The 23,918-nt window shown below is 38.9% G+C and overlaps 1 pseudogene; it reads left to right on the top strand.

Annotated features, from left to right (window-relative positions):
- The first annotated feature begins 18,326 nt into the window (after window positions 1-18,326).
- LOC131744377 (AP-3 complex subunit beta-2-like) lies at window positions 18,327-21,974 on the top strand (annotated as a pseudogene).
- The last annotated feature ends 1,944 nt before the right edge of the window (window positions 21,975-23,918 follow it).

The following is a 23,918-nucleotide window of genomic DNA, read 5'->3' as shown; positions in this document are numbered from 1 at the left end:
GCAGAAATGTTAATAATCCATATTCTAAGGTAAAAAAGATTACTGCTTAGCAGTCTGTGACATGTTTTTACAAACTGACTTATTGATTTTAAGATGTGGAAAAAAATTTAAGTATTTTTCAAACCAAATTCATATTTAAGAGAGACAAATCATACTTTGCCTCAAAATGCAGTAAATTGAGATTGAGAATTTGAATGTTTAAAAGCTGAACTCTCTGGAAAATGCCAGAAATATAATTATTTAGAATTTGACTGTTTTTGCCTCACATTGAGCAGTATTTAGTCCCTTCTCCCCTCCCCATCTTTTTTTTGGTGGCTGATGTGAGGGAATATTTGAAATGTGAAAAATAACCTTTTTTTTGGTCTCTGATGGTGTTATCAAATGGCTTTAGCATTTGGTTCCATCCTTTTCACCCTCCTACAATTTATTTATTTTAATCACTATTTGTGATTAGTCAAATGAAGGGCTCTGAGAGTCTATTCTTGGCTATATTCTCACTCCACAGTTTGGCCCCTGATTATTCAATTTCTCGTAGCTGCAGAGACTGCCATCTTTAAGTGAGAATATTACTCACCAGTTGAATGAAATCCTTAAAAATGATAGTTCCTTATATTTTAAGAGAGTTTCTATTATCTGTGGAGTTTTTCCCCCAAATTCCAAAACCATCTGTGCCTTCTCATTTATGACCAAGACTTTTCTGAGTTTTGAATTTGCTTAGAGCTGACAAAACACAACATCTGGATTTCAATTCAAGGAGGAAGGCTCATTTGAAAGCTTTTTAATGCCCCTGGACCACAATGAGATCAAATTGAAGACCATTTTTTTTATGAGTTGAGTGCAAATGAATTAGAAACATGTGGATTAAATTTCTCTTAAACCTCAAAGGGAATTTAAATACTAAGGAAAAGTGCTTGCAAACTGCTTCTTGGCTTCTGCCAAAGTCAGAACACTTGAAAAAAGAGTTGGTGATATCTACTGAATTCAAATATACCCAGTATTTTCTTCGCTGGTGTATAAAGAACATTTTGATCTTTGAATAAAAGGGAATATAACCAAAGATTTGCAAGTTTCATATCCAGTAATGCTTTATCTTCATTCTAAAATAAGCATATTCCTAGAATTCATATAGTCTTTCCTTGTTTTTTTCTTTTCTACTGCTATTTTTTTGTTTGTTTAACAATAGCCCAGAATATGAGTGAATGACATCACTGTACTGATGTAACACAAAATCTCTGTCATTTCATATACTTTATTTCAGGGATGGGGGAGATTAATAAAAATTTATTTGTTTCAAATTTGTGAGTACATACATTATTTTTCATTAGTTAACCTTATTTGGGGGGGTTAAAAAACTTTCCTGACTAATGGAAAATAACTACCCCCCCTCCCCCACCCCCTTGAATACATGTTAGTCTCCTAAACACTCATTTTATAACCAATACTGTCAAAACGACCTGTCTGTTTTTGGTTGTGTGGGGGTGCATATGTGTGTGCAGGGACATGTAAAAGCAGTGTTACTAATATTTCAACTCACGACAGCTGACCCTGAGGCCCCTGTACAAACAGATGAAGTAACTGTTCAATTATTTGCAGGGAAAACTTAGCCATGACCATGGACCTGAGTGAAGTCTCTGCGAAGGACAGCTCTGAAGAGGGCAGACTGAGGAGAGCAATCATCAGTGTCGGAGCTACAATTTTCCCAATTTCCTGAGTTGGAAGCAGCTTAAAATGATCCTTTGCTGGTAGCCGCAAAGTCTGGCAGTAATAAGAAGTAATTCTCCCCTTCTTCCCTTTCCTCAGAAAGCCTTGATTTACTCTTATCCTGAGGGTAACCACTGTCATGACATGTCTGCAGCCTTCCTTATCACCACCGCTAATAACAGATTCCCACCTGGAGACAGCACCATGAGAACAATTTTAAATAAGCCTCTTCTGGCACAAACTGATTTTGTAAAGCAGACTCCATCGTTAAAGCAAATACAAACGTGCCAGCAATAACTCCAGAAATCACTTGACAACATTAAGATTAAACCTTATTACTGACAACTCTTTTTTCTTTCTCTACTACATCTTACATTTTAACATAAGACCTTCAGAGACTCCTAGTACTACCACTGTCTCTACTCAGGAATAATGCTAAAGGATGTAGTTGTTCATCTTAGTCAGAAAAGAAGTCCCACGAACACACCTCTTTTCTGAAAGAAGAGTGAGAGTTGGCTAGTTGGAGGTGGAAGGGGATCAGTCAAAACAAACACTCCCAAATTAAGGAAAAAAATAAGCGACAGTCTCAGAATGTAAAGATGTGTTTTGTGACTAATAAAGCTGATATTTAATATGCTACAGTAAAAGATACAAACAGGCTTGCCCATCCTCTGCCTCACCTGAGGGAAATCTACAAAGAAGACAAAACCTTATTTTCACAGCCTCCCACTTACCCCTGACAGAAAGTACTGAATGAAAAAGTATAGCAGAATAGCCCCCATTCAAATGATACACCTAACAAGGGGAACTCCACTTCAGTGTGGGGTGAGGAGTAAACGATGCAAGAGAACGGGTGAGTGTAGGGGGAAATGTCTCCTTCTAGAAAGCAGAGAAGTGAAAATGCCCATCCCCCACCCCATGAATTTTAGTGAAACATAATTTTCACACATTTGCTGGGAATATGTGTTGGGTTATCACAAGAAGAACTCAAATACTGTGAAACATTCCTGACCGGTTACAATACAGTGATTGATTTATTACCACTTCTCTTTCCCTTTCTTATGCTGCCCAGTATATTCATTAAAGGAAACATTATGTTGCTTTTTATTTACATTTTATAAAACTCCTCTGGAGCTCAGATCTTCACAATATTTGCTTAGTTATAGTTAATAAAGAAAATGTCTTTTACACAATCTGAATGCCAGATTTTAGCGGTTTCTGATTCCTAATCCCATCCTGAGACTACATTGCCCCTTATGACAAAATACAAGAGAAAAATTCTATGTCCTTGCTGTCAGGGTCACTGTAGAGTGGTTCTCAATGAATGTTCCTGTGAAAAAGTGGTTTTCCACAATTTGCTTAAGTCTTCCATCTTTAATACTTCACAATAATAACCTATAAAGTTTTTCCAATATATGTATTAGAATTGCAAACATTTTTTCTGCAATTGGTCACTAACCACTGACAAAATGAATTAACAAGCAATGAATGAATAAGAACATTGAAATAATTATTAAAAATGACCCAAACACCATCTTTTTTCCCCAATATGGAGTATTATAGACATTTAGTAACGTAATTTTACAATTAAAAACATCATTTATCCAAATTATGGAAGAAGATATATTAATACTGCAATGCTGAAACTAGAGAAAAATGATTGGTTAGAATGATTCCAAGACCTATATAAATATAAGGCTCTCATTTACTTATTCCTTCACTGAGCAACCATTTATTAAAGGCCAAATGACTTGGAAGAACACAATGCATGAAGAAGACACAGTATAAACTGACAGAATAACTGGAGAGGCAATATCTAACTTTTATTGGCCACTAATTTGGCAGCCACCAGCTAAATACTTCGTATATTGCCTGATTGAATTATTAGAACAATATTAGAAACAAGGAGAGATACTATTATTAGTATCAGAGATACTAACAGAACAAGTAAGATACTATTATTAATTTACAGATGAGGAAACTGAGGCACATATAGGTTAAGTAGTTTATCTATGGTCACACAAGCAAGGGTGATCAGAGATAGGATTTGAATAAGAGCTATTTCCAGAACTCTTAATCACCATGCCCTAGTTCCTTAGTGACAGAGATCTAAAACAGGTCACTCCCTTCTAACACATTCAGCCAAACTACAGAAAATTGAGATGGCCAGGTATCTTACTACAGCTGCTTCCACTCAGTAGCTAGACAGCCTCTTTCAGGCCTCTAATTTTAAATGTCTGATTTCTTGTGCAATGTATCCCATTGGTGGCATGGGTTGTGCATAGTTATATGAGGGGTCTTGGCAGGACAAGACTGTAGATTGTCCAGGACTGAGATATAATTACAGTGATGTGAACCTCAAGTTGTTCTTCAGTGTGTCCCATGCTCTCCTCCAGGTACGCGGTAATCAACTTATCAGCTGTGGCAATTATTTGACATACTTTTGTCAGTACCTAAAGGAATTGTATTTTTTGTGATACTCCTGTTATCTGCATTATTTTTTTAAAGCCTTTAATATGGCATCTGCTCTAGTTTGAGACCTCAAGCATAATCATATACAAATTATTGTTGTTCTTTTTTCTTAAGACCCATTTTAACCCTTTGAAAAGATATTTTTTGTAGAGGAAATGTGATCTGAATACAAGATCAACTTTACTTTTCAGAGTGTTTTACTCGACCTGCACAGAGAAAAGAAAGGAACTACTTTTCATGATTTATTCATTATTCATTAAGTTCCCAACAGCAAAGAATAGACTGATCAACAAGGGTTTTTATTTCATATGCATCAAGCAAATGCCAAGTGCTCTTTACAATCCAGTCAGCTATAACCTCTTCTGTGAAGACCTCCCTGACAATTACTACCCATACAGTAATGGTGATCACTGCCTCATATTTAGTCCTTCTGTAATAGTGATACTGGTGTGTAATGTTCGTTAGCTGTTTTTCCTGCCAGATTGTGCACTTCTTGGAAGCAGTACATATGTCTTATTTATCTTTATATCCCTTGTTCCACCTGAAGAGCTTGGCAAGTTACTTCAGCTCAAAAAATGATTGTTTAAATAAAGGATAGAAATCAGTGTCCTGCAGACACAATCTTAATAAATGTCTTGAAATGTTTTCTGTAAAACATTCTCCTGAAATTTTGCATTTGTGATGTGTTGGAGGTTTGAAAGAAAAGCAGAAGTAGGAAAAATTAGAGAAAAATAATAAAAATGGACAGTATTTGTTGACTGTCATCTAGCTGCTAGATATTCTGTAAAGTGCTTTTCAAAGATTATCTCCATATATCCTCCCAACATTCTCATGTGATGAGAACTTTTATTATGCACACCCTATAGAACAAGAAACTGAGATGCACAGAGATTAAAGGACTTCCTAAGAAAGCACAGTAGGCTGAGAAGTTGTGGGACTGAATGTCAAAGCAGCCTTACTCAGAAGCCCACACTTTCAACCACTACATACACTCTCTCCCTGGGAAATGGGGACACTTTTGGTGTCTAAATCTAGCAGAGGAGCTTGAAATGAAGTCAGGGAAAGGCTCGCTAAGCAAGAACTTAAAAGGCAAGGAAGGTGTGGAAAAGGACAGCTGTGATGGGACATCTCCAAACCCGGAACTATATCTGTAATTTAAGTGTAGAACCCATCAATAATTCTCTTCTTTAATGTCTGCTGCAGATATTCACTATGCATCTGAACTCCAAGCTCTGTCCTAACCCCTGACCCAAAGCCAAATGAGACACAGCACAAGCAGATTTTTACTCTACAGCTGCAATGTACAATGTAATAGCCACTAGCTACATAGGGCTACTTAATTTAAATTGTAACTAAAACTAAATAAAAATGAACATTCTGTTCCTCTATCTCTAACAGCACATTTCAAATGCTTAATACCCACTTGTGACTAGTGGTTGCCACATAGGACAGGACAGATATAGAATATTTTTTACATTGCAGGAAGTTTTATTGGACACTTGATCTAAAGAACCGCATTTAAGGGCAAGAACTCTTAAATCAGAGAGACAAACACCAGCTATGCCTCTTTGGGCAGGATACTTAACGTCTCTATACCTCAGTTTCTAATTTTTCTATCTGTAAAATTAATATAATTATAATACTTGCCTTTGAGGGTCACTGTAAGGATTATTTTACCTAGTTCATATACACATTTTGAACACCTGCTTAGTGTATGTACTTAACAAATTGGGTTTTAAAGTTATTGTCACACTTATCACTAAGTTATTCATATCTTGTAAACAGTGATTTGTTTACAACAAAAACCCCGACAGACCAGGACCCCCTTTTCAATTTACAGATGAGAATAGTTAATTCTATGAGAAATTACATAAATCAGATTCACATGAGTGGGATGTCAAAAGCACGATTCATGACCAATACGTGTGCTCCTGTCACATGCTTGACTACTCTGGCACACAACTTCTGGCATTTATATACTAAATATGATAATATATTATGATATAATTTATATAATAGGAAAAATTCTTTGTTATATGAGTGAAACAAAATGTATATGATAAATAATAAGAGAAGAAAAGCAAACAGACACTTAAGCAGATTATTTACAGAAACAAAGAGCTACTTAAATATGGCTTGGCTGTAACAGAGATAATTGGAAGACTTTACCATCCACAGCTTTTCAACTGCATTTGCCAGTTAATGGGCTGGTTTCACTTAGCATATACACATGAAGTTACATTTAGATGTCTGGGATAAATCCTGCTCAATGGAAAGCACTGGAAGGGGGTAATAAAGAGTACCAGAGCATCTTTCATAGAAACTGGAAAAGTGGACACCTTGAGTAAATAAGAGAGGCCCCATGAATCCACTTTGCACTGATCTTAAGGCAATCCATTGAGTAAGATGCTGAGCATTTGCATTGATACTATTCCATATACTGAGCAACTGAAATTCACTTATGCGTATGTTTGTAAATGTTGCTTAACTTAGCTAAGCTATTGCATTTGCAACTATTTTGCTACCAGAACTACCACACATACCATTATTCATTCAAGCGATAACTGTTTTATCTCCTGTAAAATTATTTAGTTACTACTTCAGTGCTGTGTTCAACTTTCTTACATATGTAATAATGAAAACAGTGAGAAATTATTGTGTGCCTATTCTATTTCTGGGACTTGAGACTCATATTACATATGAATACACGTAGAAGCAAAAAACGCAAAGCAAAACAAAAGAATGAGTGAATAGATAACATTTGATTCTACTATTTGCTAGCCATGTTAGCATAAGCACATTAGTCAATGTGCTGAGGCTCAGTATTCCTATTGGGATAATTTCACCTACCTTTATTTTTTAGTGAGGATTAAACTGTACCACTTAAATTAGAAACTAAAATTATGAAGAATGGTATTACAATGTGACCCTCACAAAAATCTTGTAAGGTAAGTATTATTACCTTTTATTTGCACTTGAGGAACCTGAGGATCACAAATCTAAAACAGCATGTCCAAGCTCAAAGCTGTAAAAACGATACCTGATAAAATGGACCATTTATACCCAGATCTGCCACATACCTTCCATTGCCCTTAAAATAATACTAAATGTTGCAATGAGGTAATATTGAAGATATTTTAATGTAATGTTAAAGAAATGATCTATAAATTCTATGTGTCTAGAGATAAGGAGTAAAAGGAATATGAAGAAAATCTATATGCTGGTGACTCCAAATTTAAATTTCTAGCAAGGATCTCTACCCTGAACTTCAGATTTTTATGCAAGTGTTTCCATGACACCTAGGCTTGAATGCCTAATAATCATCGCAAAATTAATATTCCTAAAATAGAACTCTGGATCTTACCATCTTCCAACCTCCACCACCTTCTCTAGCATTGTCTTTTTCTCTCTCTACCTGGAAATTTCATCCCACCAGTTGTTCAAGCCTACATCTGTGAGTTATCTTTGATTCCTCTCATATCCCATATCCAATTACTCAGAAAACCCGGTCAATGTTGTCATCAAAATATATCAAGAATCCAATCACTCCCTACTTCCTAACTTACCTCTCTACTTCCCTTTAATTTGTTCTCAGTAAAGAAGTCAGAATGTTTCTCCCATCTCTTTGAAAGAAAAAGCCAAAACCCTTAGAATAATGTGCAAGTCCGTCTATCATCTGAGCACTCTTCCATCACCAACTCTCTAGCCTCAAATCATAGGACTGACCTCTTGGTCACTCAATTCTAACTACACTGGTCTCCTCCGTGTTCCATCAACAGGCGAGGCATGCTCCTACTCAGGGCCAGGCACTGGTTGTTCCATCTGCCTTTAATACCCTCTTTTCAGTTATCCAGTAAGGTCAAAGCTATACCTTCCTCAAGTCTTTGTTCATACTTTCTCACTGATCCTTTCCCTTGCCACCTTATTTAAAATTGCAATCCCTTTACCCATACACACACTCCTTATTCTTCTTCTCTGTCTTATTTTTCTGCATAGTATCATATGTGTAGGTATGTGTATATAAATATAAATATGAATATAAACATAAATATACACAGGCACATTATAAAGCACATAATGTATCATTCTCTGGGAACAGGATAGAATAGGATAGAACATGACATGATACGTATTCTCTTTTTCTCCTTACTAAAATTTAATCTCCAAGAGGGCTAAAATTTGTATCTGTTTTGTTAACTTCTTTACCCACAATGCCTAGAATAATGACGCGAATATTACATGTGTTTAACAATCATTTGTTAAACGAATGAATGAATACACAAGGGAAAAAGATGTTACAATGGTAGAATGATATTTCATTCTCCCTATTTTTCTACTCCTTTATATGAGCAATAATTGTTTGTATTTTAAATGCCATGTTTCCTTACATGATAGAATTTACTTTTGAGTTTCTATCACCATGCCTGTAATATTTCATATCTCTCTGTTTCCTTGCTTTGATTTTAGGAGCTTGGCTTTTGGCAAGCATTGGAAGAATCTAAAAATGTCCACTGTTTGAAAACATTTAATGATAAATGTAGTAACAGTTAATGGTTTACTAGTAGTGGGAGCAGAACAATCACTCATTGGGGGCATTTTATGATTAATGGACCATGACTGATTCTGTATTTGTATTCTTTTTTTTTTAACCCTCAGAAAAACCCCATGAAATGTCCATAATTAACAGAGATGGAAACTGAGGTTCAGAGATATTAGATAATTGGCTCAAGATTACAGAACTAGTAACTGAAAAGTTGGAAAGTTAATGTTAACAAGTCCTTATCCATATAGTCACTAGCATCTTTATCTCCAAACATTAAAGTACAATACATTGAAGATGATTTAATTTGCTCAATACATACCTGTTAACACAACTAACTATTGTATGGATTGAACATAATCAGAAGGATTACGATTTTCCTATATACTACTACAGAAAAGTTTTAAAAATAATTCATAGTCCTCAAATGAATTCCCCCTTTTTGAGCTAACAATACCTTATGCTTTGTCTGCCTGTATTTTTTTTTTCCTGCTGCTAAAGGTCTTATCAGATAAGCAAGTGACTCTTTACACAGCCTGAGTCTCTTTCTAAAGAATGGTCTCACTGCCTTGAAAAGGACTCATAATCACTCTGTTCCCTTTCCTTAGATATGTTTGCTGGACTCCTTGGGGAGGCTTTGAAATTCTGACACTTCGTGTAAGTGCAGAGTGTTTGCCAAAAATATTCTTTGTTGGGGAGGCTGAGGACTTTTTTTTATTTACTTATGGACACAGCATGTTTTATAGCCTCTCAGAGTGAGGAAATAGAAAAGGAAAATGACAAAAATCAAAGGTAAAATAACTTTAGTTTGTGCAAAAAGAGATGGGGAAACTTTGAGAATAGAAACTCCTTAAGAATTAATCAAAATGGCTTAAGGGGAAATGATATTTACTGGACACTTATTATGTGCCAAATCTTGTATAAAGTGCCTATGTACATTTTATATCATGTGTTTGCAACAAATCATTGATGAGGATGTTATCCCGACCTTTTCTTTTAGATAGTGGCATTGATACTAAAAGAGTTTAATATCTTTTTCAAAACCAACTGCCTAAATATCTCTTCATTTTGAAAAACATGAGCTTCTAGATTCAAACACGTAAAAGTCAGGAGAATGCAAAAGGTAAGAATTTTGTTTACAGATGTGATTTACTCTTTCCCTCTTTTTTTTTTAAATACTCCATAGATATTTTTTTCCCTTTACATCCTTGCTCCCCTAGTTATTGTATAGTCATACTATTTGTAGGATTCTAGAGGAATAGGAAGCCTTTTAAAAGCAATCCTGGTGAAATCTCCCTCTTGTTGATCAAATTATTATCATTTGCTTAATAATGATAAAATTTCATTAAACCTCAATTTATTATGTATATCCTGCCAAAGTTCTCTAAAATGTAAGCTAAGGCCAAGATGGAGTAGCAGGTGCCACATCTGTCGTTTCACTAAGAACGACAACACAAACAGACAATATCTATGAGGTAACGTTTTCCAACCTTGCACATTAGGCAACCCAGGACAGCGATACCTGAATGGGGTAAACTCAGTGACTGTCCCCCTGGTTATGACCTCATGAGGGCTCCCAGACTGCAGCACTGAGAGTCAAGACCCAGTCAGAGCCTAGCAATCTCACTGAACCGAGAAGATGGAGATGGAAGGTTGGGGTATGTGGTGCAAAGCCTAAAATTAAGATCTAATAGGATGTGTTGCTTTCATACCTGGTGACTCCAATAGGGCCTCAAGTGGTATAACCACAAATTCCCCTTCCAACTCTGCTCTGTTGGATGAGGTCCTCTAGCCAAACAACCTCCCTTATTAGTAAGACCAGGCACAGTTCTTGCTTGTCTTTGAGTAGTGGTTTTCAGTTTCCTGACAGCTCATGGGATTATTAAACACGCTAATCACAACCTACCACAATAACTGAGATCACACCCCTTAGTACTACAAAGCCTGTCTCCCATAGCCTCTAGTTGTTCACTCTGTCCCTGAGTGCCACCTCTATATGGTCCATGTGGTGTGCTGTGTCTTCCTCCCCTCGGCTATGAGTATATGTGACTAATAACATATGTGACTATGGTCGATCTCATTTATCCAGTGTTGGGTGATATGTGTTTGGTTACTTCCATAATTCTACGGTAGAAATCCCTTCCTCATCAATGAGGTAATTAGGAGGTGATTAAAAGAAGCAGGCCAAGATGTGAAAGGTTTACAGGTCAAAATACTGGAGAGACAGGATATGCACGGAAATAAAACAATAAAGTTCAGCAGAGCATTTCCTCAAATCTTCATCTCATGACTGACAGACACACATTTAAGGGAAACAACTTGAGGGCAGGGAAAGTATCATGCAATCAGAAAGGAACAAAAACTCTTAATTCACAGCAAATCCAATAGTGTACTTAGAAAACTCAGCAGTATCTCAGTAGTGGGGCAAAATTAGATGTACATTAGCCTAATCTAATGTGACTTAACACAGTTTAGAAGCAATCTTAAAGGATTTCTCCTTTTCTCAGTAACATAACTGTGCTCCAGAACGAAGCTCAAGAATATTTATAGATATACAAAAATATTCAGCAACAACAAAGTTAAAATCACGATGCCTGGCATTCCATCAAAAACTATGAGGTAAGCAAAGAATCAGGAAAGTATGACCCAGGAGGAGAAAAAACAATCAATAGAAACAGACTGAGAAATGACCCAGATAATAGAATTATTAAATAAGGACATTAAAACAGTTACTATTATATTTCTATATTCCAAGATGAAAGGGGAAATAGTAAACATAAGTAGAGACATGAATGATATGAAAAATAAACTGAACTTCTAAATGTGAAAACTACAATGTCTGACATGAAACACACTTGTTTGGATTGAAAACGGGGTGCTTCAGAAGAAAAGATTGGTGAACCTGAATACACAGCAACGGAATCTACCCAAAATGAAACACAGGGAGTATGAAGACTGTGAAGAAAGTGAATGTATCATCAGTGAGCTGGGGGACAACTTCGAGTGTGCTACCCATGTGTAACTGGAGTCAAAGGAAAACAACTCAGGGCAGGAGGTAGAAAAAAAAAGACTTGAGGAAATAATGGCTGTAATTGTTCCAGGTTTGATGAAAACTACGATTCCACAGATCCAAGAAGCTCAACAAATCCCAAGTACAGAAAACAACACAAAAGCACATCTTAAACTGCTTAAAAACAGTGATAAAGAGAAAATCTTAAAAGCAGCTGGAGAAAAGTGATATGTTTTGAATAAAAGAATGAAGATGAGAATGATAGATTTCTCATCAGAAGCAATGCAAGTCAGAGGAAAGTGGAGCAACTACTCTACTAAAAGAAAACACTATCAACCTAGAATTGACAACATAGTAAAATAAGCCTTCAAGGGCTTCCCTGGTGGCGCAGTGGTTGGGAGTCCGCCTGCCGATGCAGGGGACACTGGTTCGTGCCCTGGTCCGGGAGGATCCCACATGCCGCGGAGCGGCTGGGCCCATGAGCCGTGACCACTGAGCCTGCGCATCTGGAGCCTCTGCTCTGCAACGGGAGAGGCCACAGCGGTGAGGGGCCCGCGTACCGCAAAAAAAAAAAAAGCCTTCAAAAATGAAGATGAAATAAAGACTTTCTTAGACATCTAAGGCTAAAAGAATTCATCACCAGCAGACCTGTGCTGCAGTAAATGCTAAAAGGTCCTTCATGCAGACGGAAAATAATACCAGATAGAAACACGTAGCTACATAAAGCAATTAAGGACACCAGACATTATAAATATGTGATTATAACATATTTTCTCTTCTTTTAAATCTCTATAAAATTAATTGAATGTGTGTAGTAAAAAATAGTAACAATGTATTGGGAGGTTTATAATATATTTAGAAGCTAAATGTATAACAACAATATTACAAAGGCCAGTAAAGAGGCAAGAGAAGTATACCACAGCAAGGTCTTATGCTATACATGAAGTCATATAATAATACTTAAGTTAAAGACATACAAGAAATGATGGAGATTTGTCAAAAGGACACAGGAGCAAACTGACAGGGCTCCCGTTCTGGGATAATTTTAGCATCAAAATAAATCATAATTATTTAGATTATAATCTATTTAATAAATTAGGACTCTGAGTCCATACTGATACAATAAATAGACACAAAATAAAAAGTTAAGGAAGAGGAGAAAGCTCTAAATTTCAGGAACCATTTTCATCAATCATACTCATAGACAGTGTTCTGTAGACCCAGTCTAAATTCCACTTTCTATTATAAATTGGTAAACCAGTTCAAAAAAAATGAAAGGCTCCTTAAACTGTACAGACAGCATAGTTGATTGAAGGCATGAAATAAAACCTCATTTATCTGTATTTGGAATTTTTCTTGTTATTGCTCTTATTGATTCAGAAACACAATTTGATTTTTCATTTGCTTAAACACTTGTCTAAATCTTTTTGTAATCTTCATCAAAATGTCTGCTTTCATGATATGCCTAGTCTAGCTTTTAAATCCAAGGTAAAAAAGCATACAATTTTGATAAATGGACACTCAATTGATTCTCCTAACTTTAAAAATGCAGCTGTGTGCTCAACAGTACTACTGAAGTTGATCTATTTGTTTTTATTTTAAATCCAGAAATAATTGCTTATGTGTGAAACCACCACATATGATTTCTTTCTAACTCACAATTGACAGAAATCATATTTATTGTTACCTCTCAAAAATAATATAAAATTCTACTCTCTCAGGACTAGTTATGGAAATAAGACAGAAAAGCCTTATTAGAACCTCTTTTTCTTTATATCTGATACCACAAAATATGTTCAAAAAATGGCATTTCTACTAAAATATAACAAAAACTTTGGACAATAGAGCCTTATCATACAGGTACATGTAATAAGCCTCAGATATGCATGTTTTGGAAAAAAGAAAAAAATATACCCCAGATAGAAAGTGACAGTAGAAGAACTCTTTATCCTTCCTTCTTTACATCCTATTTCTAGAGTGTCAAATATGTGCCAGTATCTGTTCTAGGTTCAAAATGCAAACTCCTTACAGTCAAGCTTCATATGCTGACCACCACTGTCTCACCTCCAATGATGTTTTATTGCCTGAATTAAATACAGGTTATCGTTCTTAAAATAAAACTATAAAAATTGCTAAGGTGTACTCTAGGTGTTAAGACTAATACTTAATAAATAATAGTATTATTAAAATCATTAAGAATGACTTTTGATAGAGGTTTTAATAAACACAATTTCTGGGATTTATTTACAGACAGCTATTAGACACAACTTTGAAAATTGTCTTCAGATAATAAGAAAAGTCAATGAGATTCTTAGGAAGGATGTGCACTAATCTTCATTCCCTTAGGAAAAGAAATTACCTGGTTTTCTCTCTAGATATATTTTCAGATGAAATTGCAGAGGATAAAGACATATTGTTTTCTGAACCAAGAAGCTGAGCATTTTCGAGTTTAAAATTTATTATTGGTGGCTGTCACAACACAACTTTGTAATTATATGATAGATAAAGAGAAAAAGAACATTTATATATCTTTAGTTTGTTTTTTGACTGTAAAATCATTTAATCTCTCCTCCCTCAAAAACAACAAAAATGCATATCTAATTCTCAGTACTTTAAAGTGTTTTTTAACAGATTGAATGAACAAGACAGTTAACTTAGTCACAACAGTCCATAAAATCCTAGAAAAAATATATTGAATTTTTCCAGATGAAATCATCATTGACCTTCTGATAAACCTCACCTTGCTCCTGAAAATATAAGCCTTCTAAGCCAAAAATATTATTTGATGTATTTGGTTATTATCTAGTGAATATGCTATCAAAATGTTAACATTACAATTTAAAATAACAACACCCCAAATATAACTAATCCAAAAACTTCATGCTGTTTACCACAATGTTCATTACAGCACTATTTACAATAGCCAGGACACGGAAACAACCTAGGTGTCAATCGACAGATGAATGGATAAGAAGATGTGGCATATATATACAATGAAATATTACTCAGTCATAAAAAGAAATGAAATTGAGTTATCTGTAGTGAGGTGGATGGAACCTAGAGACTGTCATAGAGTGAAGTAAGTCAGAAAGACAAAACCAAATACCATATGCTAACACATATATATAGAATCTAAAAAAAAAAAAAAATGGTTCTAATGAACCTAGGGGCAGGACAGAAATAAAGACAGAGACACAGAGAATGGACTTGAGGACCTGGGAAGGGGGAAGGGTAAGCTGGGACAAAGTGAGAGAGTGAGAGAATAGCACTGACATATATACACTACCAAATGAACGTAAAATAGATAGTTGGTGGGAAGCAGCTGCATAGCACAGGGAGATCAGCTCGGTGCTCTGTGTCCACCTAGAGGGGTGGGATAGGGAGGGTGGGAGGGAGACGCAAGACGCAAGGGATATGGGGATATATGTATACGTATAGCTGATTCACTTTGTTATACAGCAGAAACTAACACAACATTGTAAAGCAATTATACTCCAATAAAGATGTTTAAAAAAAAAAAAAAAAAACTTCATGCTGGACTCCAGGATGATTTCAAAAGGGAGTAAAGTTAAAAATAAAGCAGCAAACAAATAAAAGGAAGAGTGTTTAAATAACAAACTCCATAGAATCAATGAAGATGTATAAAAGAGATTAGAAAATCAAAATTTTTAAAAGGTACTTGTCCATTATTTCATAACACAGAAAATCATCTGAGTTATGAACAGTATGCTAGTTTCTGGGGCCTAGCAAATTCTTTATTTGTTTATTTTGTTAATAGTAGCATACATTTCTAAAATTCTCATGCATTCAGAGACCTGAATCAACAAGAATTCTACTAAAATTATGATATGCATGCAAACAATTTGATATACCCAGAGAGTGAAGCCCCAAATCTAGCCTTCCCAGCCAACAGAACAATGGAAGGGGGAAAGGAGAAGACAGATGTAACCCCTGAAGGCCAGGGTAGAACAGATGATAAACATACTTTAAACAAAGAATTGTAGAAGGACAACACTTGCATGATATAGTCCTAAGACTGTGCTTTCAATAATGAAGATGGGGCTTCCCTAGTGGCGCAGTGGTTGAGAGTCCACCTGCCAATGCAGGGGATAAGGGTTCGTGCCCCGGTCCAGGAAGATCCCACATGCTGCGGAGCGGCTAGGCCCGTGAGCCACAGCCACTAAGCCTGCGCGTCCAGAGCCTGTGCTCCGCAATGGGAGAGGCCACAATGGTGAGAGGCCCGCGTACCAGAAAAAAATGAATAAATAAATAATGAAGATGGAATCATCCATCTCAACTATTTGTTGGTGTGATTACCAAACTAGCATATCACTGAGCATTGGTTAGGCTGTGTGGACTAAATACTTGAGCATGGAAATTACTGTATGTATGTATGTATTCAGCCTGGGATGAACAGTTAGGTAAGACATCTAAATTTGAGTAGTTATTGATTAAACTTAAATACAAAATTCTTAGAAATAATCCTGTCCAGGTCATGGAATGAGTAAATCGTCTCTATTCTAATCTGGTCTTTCTTCTTCTTTTCAATGTGTTCCAAAGTATTGTGCTGCCCTGGTGTGCCCTATAACTGGTTTCTTTCATGTTCCAGAATCCTTACTAGCATTACTTAGGTCTGATCTTACAATTGATCAAAATATTCAAGTTTGAAGTGTTTATCAATTGCTACCCATGTCTATCCTACCAATACACTTCACCACCACCACTATAGATTTTTTCTCTCTATTTTAGTGACTTTCAACCCTGCTTACACATAAGAATCAAATGGAGAGCTTTTAAAACTAATATTGCCTGAGCCCCATCTCAGGCCATTAAATCAGAATCTATGAGAGTGGGGCTCCACTATGTCTTTTTAAAAGCTCCCTCGGCAGTTATAATGTGCAGCCAAGGTTTAGACCTCCTGCTTTAACCTGAATGCCATACTCAGCATCTTCTCTCTCTCTCTCTCTCTCTCTCTCTCTCTCTCTCTCTCTCTCTCTCTCTCTCTCTCTCTCTCTCTCTCTCTCTCTCTCTCTCTCTCTCCCCCCCCACCCCATGCTACAGTGATCACCCTGTTTATATTCCACTCTTCTGGTGTCAACTGTCACTTGCTAGGTAAATTCCAGCTAAGAAAGAGCATCCCACTGTGATGAAGAAACACATGGGTATCACAATGTCATGATATATATGTGTATGTAACATTACCTCTGTCAAGGTGCTTTGTTTTCTAACAATTTACTAATCTATTCCTATGCCCCAGACATTCATCTACCCATACATTTGTTCATAATTCTGGGTCATTCAGAGATTCTGTACTTCAGACAAGAATCACCCCACCTCCTTACAGGTGACACATGGGGGAAAAAAAGCTCTCTTCCAAAAATGCTCCCAGGAAATTTCTATAGATATATTCTCGAAAGAGGCTTAAATGGGGACGCTATCATAATGGGAGAGAATTCTGCCTAATATACACCTTAAGGGGTAGAGAATCTTTCATTGTAATCCTCTCACCTTTACTATCAGAAAAAAAGTTTTTTGTGATAGGGCTATTTCTTGTTATAATCTTCTGTTATTAATAGGCTAGAGACAAGTAAAATATTTTAAAATGTATTAACATTACTGCCAACTTTAAAAATATACATTCAAGATGTACTTGAAAATGTGGCAATTGTAAAACAAAGCAAAAGCAACTTGAAAGAAATTTTGAAATAAATAATACTGACAGAAAACTGTGATAATAATAAAGTCCACTTTGACTAACCCCCAGTTCTAGTACCCTCCCTGGGTGTAGCCAGAGTGTGTATGTTTTTCAAAAATATTTTCCTATGCATTTACAAATATATACACACATATTGTTGCTGTATTTAGAACATATTGTTTTAAAACTCTTCCTCATTTGCTACTTGTGATTTCTTTCAGGTCAGCGCCAAGATGCTGAGAAGCCCTGTGCCTCTGAACCGTTCTAGAGCTCATTGTTGGAGCGTTAAAACATGCCAAAGCCCACAAACCAAGCATAAGTTGAGACGACGCCCCAAAGGGATTCAGCAAAATTCATCACCACTTTACTTCTTTAGGTAATGCCTGAATGTGCTTAATGGGACATGGATTATTATGGTGACGGGAGGGCAGGTATCCATAGTGAGGAGACAAGAAAATAACTTCAAAGAAAATTCTTTGGAGCTAGAGCTATAACATCACATTGCTGGTCCCATTACGTTGTTTTGCAAGATTACCTGGCCAAGACCACACCCCAACTTCTAGATATTACTCTAGAGAGGACGGATTACGTGCCTGAGCGATTACGAGGGGGAAGGAGAGGTGGAACAAGTGATATTCCTCAGGGCAGTTTCTCAGTCTGTGGTCAATGAACCACCTAGACATAAAGAACAGCTGATGCTTGTTTAAAATGCGTAGGTCCCTCACTCTCATTTCAGACTCCCAGCCTCCAGCACAGTCCTGACTTCAGGACGGCACCGTAAGAAAACCCAGAATTCACCTACTCCCACAGACACGCTGAATCCGCAGCTACATACAGAACAACTTCCTCCGGAGGGAAGGGAATGACACCTAAAAACGGAGTCTGAGTGACTCCTACACCTCCAGCCAATGAGGCAAGGCTCCCCGTCGAAGAAGCCACCAGAGTCTGAGACACAATTGCTCCATAAACCCCACGTGCGGCGACGCAACCTGCACCCTGAGGGAACTCGAAATCCATGCTCCTCCCTAAGGAGAGAAGGGTTTGGACCCCAACTTTTAAGACCTGCACCTGAGAGACAAGCTCCCAAAACATCTAGTTTTCAAAACCAAGGGGGCTCCCATCCTCGAGAAACCCTAACTGAGAAACAACACTTAAAGGGCTCCGAGGCCACTCACCCGCCACAGAGCTCAGCGCACAGGTGGCAGCTCCAGAGGTGCCCGGACTTTACGTGAATGAGGCTCATTTGTTCATCTTAAAGCCTAGCCTGAGGAGAAGGTGTCTCTTTAACACAGTCTAGAGGCCTGAGGGCTTACTGCACCGTCTTCAAGAGCTCCCTCAGAAAAGCTCCATCCCGACGGCCGCCATCTTCTTGTTAACTCTAGGCTCCGCCCCTTCTCCCTCCTCCCACGTACCATCCATTCAGTTCCGTACTGTCTACCACGTACTGTCCATCACGTATTGTCCATCATATATGCGCATCAAATTTTTTCCTACTCTTAAGATCTTCAGTAGTTAACATGTTGACTATCAGCCATATTAAACCTCAAAAAAATGACCTCCTCTTATTGGACTCAGAGCTTTAACGCTTCATCCACGGTTCTGAAAACTATTAACATTCTTGTTAAGTCTAAAGAGACTGCAAAAAAATTTTTAATATTTATAAAAATCATTAGGAAATGTCTGTAGGTTCTGCTGGGGGAACCTAGTGTACTGGGTATTTTAATTCTACATGTGGGAATCGTGTAAATGTGGAATTAGCACAGGTCCTTCCCATTTTTCTGGTTCACTTGATCGTCTAGGAGAGACCCACAGAACGTTATTCACGAGGTTTCACAGACTTGTAGGAATGGATCCATCTGTTCTTGCCACCTTGAGAAAGGCTGGGCTTTATGATGGGCAGCCTCTTATTTCCCTTTGTCAGCACTGAATGTGATTCCTGGGACCTGAGGCCCTCCTGGCTCCCTCGGCTTCCTCCAGTCCAGCCCTGCCCATTGCTCTCTGTGTCGACCACCAGCAAGTTTTTTCTTTTTCTTTTTCTTTTTCTTGGCTGCGCAACTTGTGAGATCTTAGTTCCCAGCAAGGGACTGAAGCCCAGCCCTTGGCAGTGAAAGCACAGAGTCCTAATGACTGGACCACCAGGAAATTCCCAAACTGCCAGCAGTTTTTGATTGAAGAAGCTTCCTTTAAGGGAGGAGCTATTTTTCCTAAATGCAAATTGTTACACTGTAAGTTGTTAAATAAAATATTTTTGTGGTCTCAAAAAAAAAACAAAAAGACTTCTCCAGGATTCTGAGTGTATCACACCCACTCCAACCTCCACACCCTAGTTCACCTACCCCCACACTGACTCCAGTCCTGTCCTCCTCCCACTGATATCCTCTACCTACTGGTGCCCTCCTCCCACTTATCCTTCCCTCCCTCCTATTTGGCCCACCTCCCTTCTCCCCCTACCTGCTGCCCCTTGCCCCAACTCAGGGGCCCAAGTACCTCTCATCCATTCTCTCTCTGCAGTGAGGTGCAGTACATGGTGCTCCAGAACGTGGCCACCATGTCCACTATGCCCAGATATGTTTGAGCCCTCCTAGAAGAGTTTCTACGTCAGGCCCATCAACCCCACCCAGATAAGATCCTGAAGCTAGAAGCACTGACCAACCTGGCAAATGAGACTAACATCCGTAACTTTCCTACGGGAATGCCAGACCTACATTCACAGCACAGACAGGGATTTTGTGGCAGCCACGGTCCAAGCCACTAGACGCTAGGCAACTAACATAGGCTGAGTGGGTGACATCTGCCGCAATGACCTGGTGCAGCTACTGTCCCACTGTGATGAACTCGTGGTCACAGAGTCAGTGGTCATCATGAAGAAGCTGCTGCAGATAGACCCGGCACAACATGAGATCATCAAACACTGGGCAAAGATCAGAAAACATCCAGGTGCCCATGGTGTGAACCAGCATCCTCTGGCTCTTCAGTGAGTACTGTGAGCATGTCCCTAGGATTGCATCTGACGTCCTGAGAAAAACAGCCAAGTCTTTCACAGCAGAGGAGGATATCTTCAACCTGCAGGTCATCAACCTGGTTGGCCAAGCTTTACCTGACCAACTCTAAGTAGACCAAACTGCTGACCGTGTATGTACTGAGTCTGGCCATGTACAACAAGAACTGTGATATCAGAAACCAGGCGCACTTCACCCAGCAATTTATGGTCCCTTCGGAGCAATGCGGGGCCCTCAGCTGCCATGCCAAGGCACTCTTCATGGCACCCAAACCATTCCCAGTCTTGGAATTATTCTTCAAAGACCAGGATCACTTACAGATGGGCTCACTGTCTCATCTGCTCAATGCCAAGGCCACAGGCTACCATGAACTCACAGACTGGCCAGAGGAAGCCCCAGATCCATCTTTTTACAACTTGGAGGTACGTGAATGGACCACATGATCAAATCAGGAGAAGAAGAAGGAGAAGGAAAATGAGAAGGAGAAGGAGAAGGAGAAGAAGAAGAAGGAGAAGGAGAGGAAGAGGAAGAGGAAGAGGAAGAGGAAGAAGAAGAAGGAGGAGGAGGAGGAGGAAGAGGAGGAGGAGAAGGAGAAGGAGAAGGAGAGAAAGAGGAAGAAGAAGGAGAAACCTTTCTACTTAGCCTCTGGGGGGACTCAAAACTCACAGTCTACAGGCAGCGACCACCAGTTTGAGAGTGAATCATACAGTAAGAGCGGCAGCAATAGCAGCTCCAGGGAATCTAGCAGTGAGTTCAAAAATGAAGACCAGGATGAGGACGAGGGGAAGGGGGAGAGCAGCGAGAGTGATCAGGATGAGGAGAAAGGTGAGAAGAGGAAGAGGAAGAGGAAGAAAGTGCTCAGGCTCCTTCTCAGATGACAACAGTGATTCCATCAATAGTTCATCAAAGTCTGAGAGGCAGCAGAGTCTGAGGAAGAGCAGATGGAACCTGCCTCCTAGAGGAAAACCAAAAAACAAACCAAACACCAGTGGCAGGGCTTCCCTGGTGGCGCAGTGGTTGAGAGTCCGCCTGCCGATGCCAGGGACACGGGTTCGTGCCCCGGTCAGGGAGGATCTCACATACCGCGGAGCGGCTGGGCCCGTGAGCCGTGGCCGCTGAGCCTGCGCGTCCGGAGCCTGTGCTCTGCAACGGGAGAGGCCACAGCAGTGAGAGGCCCGCGTACCGCAGAAAAAAAAAAAAAAACAACAGTGGCAAAGGTGCCCCTGCAGCCAAGGAGATCTCCCTGCTCAATCTAGAGGACTTCACCCCTCCCAATATCCAACCTGTCTCTCCTCCCAGCGTTGTGTCTAGCAGTCCGGCTGCTGACCTACAGGGCCTGACACAGACTCTGCCCCCACCGTGCCCTCACTTCTGATTCCAGTATTGGGTGTTGGGAGGCAGGAGCTGCTGCACCTTTTTGCTGGTGAGGAGCTATCTGTGGGCCACATCTTCAGCAGCCAGCCTCTCTCCCGGGACTCCCACGTAGTGGCTGTGCACATTTACTTCTTCAACAGCTCTGATACCCCTATCAAGGGCCTGCATGTGAACATCCCCTGAACTTCCTGTTGGCATTAACATCCTGAAATCGAGCCCTAAGCACTCAGAGAATCTGCCACTGCTGTCGTGGACATTAATTTCTGTGACTCAACCTAGGTGGCCAGGCTTCCAGCTGTGAACAAAACCCAAGAGTTCTATGTCTCCATCCAGCCACTGGGGAACTGATGGCTCTGTGTTCATGAGTGACAATGAGTTCAGGAACAGGGAAACCTGACAGGCATGAATGAGATCACAGAGGAGCTCAAGCTGCCAGACACCTGTCAGAGTAACGATGTTGTGGTGCAGAAAGTGACTGCCATTGCCAACCTGGGTTGTGTCCCTTGTGGGGCCTATGGTGGGTACAGGTTTGCAGGAAGGACACTGACCAGTGGGAAACTAGTCCCGCTGACCCTGGAACGCCCTGTCCACTGGAGCTGCCCAGCTGACAGTCAACAGCGAGAAGATGGTGATGTGCTGGTGAAGGACATGGTGCAGGCTCTGATGCAATGACTCCCAAATGCTGTGACCTCTTTGGACCCCACCTGTCCCTCCCTCATGAAATCTGGGCTGTTAGACACCCCCCCTCCTTATTTCTTTGTCTCTCTCTTTTTCTCTCTCTCTCTCATATCAGACTCCTCATGCCAGATAGCATCCAGGGGGTCCTCTGCCCCTCTCTCTGGTCATTACCAGGCACCCCTCTCTTTCCCCTCCCCATGGGTTCCTTAGTGACCTGTGCAGAAGGAAACAGCAGATTCTTCCTTCAGTCCTCCTATTTTTCTGTAGCTATTATTGTAGCAAAATCTCAATAGAATGTCTTCACCTTAATACATGTCATAAAGCACATTATATATATTACATATATGATGGATATTAACTAGACTTATTGTGGTGATCATTTTACAATAGATACAAATATCAAATCATTACCGTTGTACACCTGAAACCAATATAATGTCATATGTCAATTATACCTCAATAACAAACAAACAAATAAATAAATAGTGTCTTTCTGGACTGTTGTCCAAGAACATTGAATCAGGATATCTAGATGTGAGCCTAGAAGGCTTCATTTAAAAAGTGTCTGACATAATTTTAAAGCATAGTCAAGTTTGAACCTGTAAACTTGACTGCAAGTTATGTCCTAGACACCTCTTGTTTTAGCAGTGTCCTCTTCTCTGCCCTGGGCTCTTCCACATGGTACCAGCCCTTCAGAAAGAACCTTGGTAAACTGCAATTGAGGTACTAGAGGAAATTACCAAAGAGCAGGAGAAATGAGACCTCTGGAGCCTGTACATTCTACAGTAGCTAGTTTACAACAGTTAACCAAATGAGTACCTGCTAAGACACAGTCCAAGGGAGGCAATTCTGGAAACTCAAAGAAAAGTGGAATTTCTGACCTTAAAGAGTTTACAATCTGATAGGAGACAAATCTGCACATTAAAAGTATGTGAGAATAGAAAATCTAATCATCCTAATTACTTGGGTAATTGTTTTAACTTTTACGTCTATTTTGACTACAGACAGAAAGTCTGAATAGATTCTTCTAACCCCTAGTCTAGGATTTTCCATTAACTATCCTAATGCATTACTATAATATAGTCTAGACTTTCTAGTCTCTTGCTTAGAAATTTCTTTTGATTTATTCTATGTATAAACCATAGTATATTCTGGAATTTTAAGGTATGTATAGCTTCAAATATCCTGGATTATTTTCTCAAATTATTTCAGAAATTCCATCACTTTTGCACTCAAAAATAATACAAGACAGCTATTTTTTTTCATTCATTCATTCATTGATTCTAAGTCATAAATTGAGAGTCATGTATATCTTAGGATACTAAAGATGATTAAAACTTGGTGACTGTTCTCATGGACCACAGCCTCAGAGAAGGCAGATGTATAAGTGCCCATGAACCTTAATTCTGGGGGAAAAAAAAAAATCTATCTATCTATCTATCTATATAA

Source organism: Kogia breviceps, chromosome 18 (assembly GCF_026419965.1).
Source record: "Kogia breviceps isolate mKogBre1 chromosome 18, mKogBre1 haplotype 1, whole genome shotgun sequence".
In the NCBI taxonomy this organism is placed as follows: domain Eukaryota; kingdom Metazoa; phylum Chordata; class Mammalia; order Artiodactyla; family Physeteridae; genus Kogia; species Kogia breviceps.
This window is presented reverse-complemented; position numbering and strand designations above follow the sequence as displayed.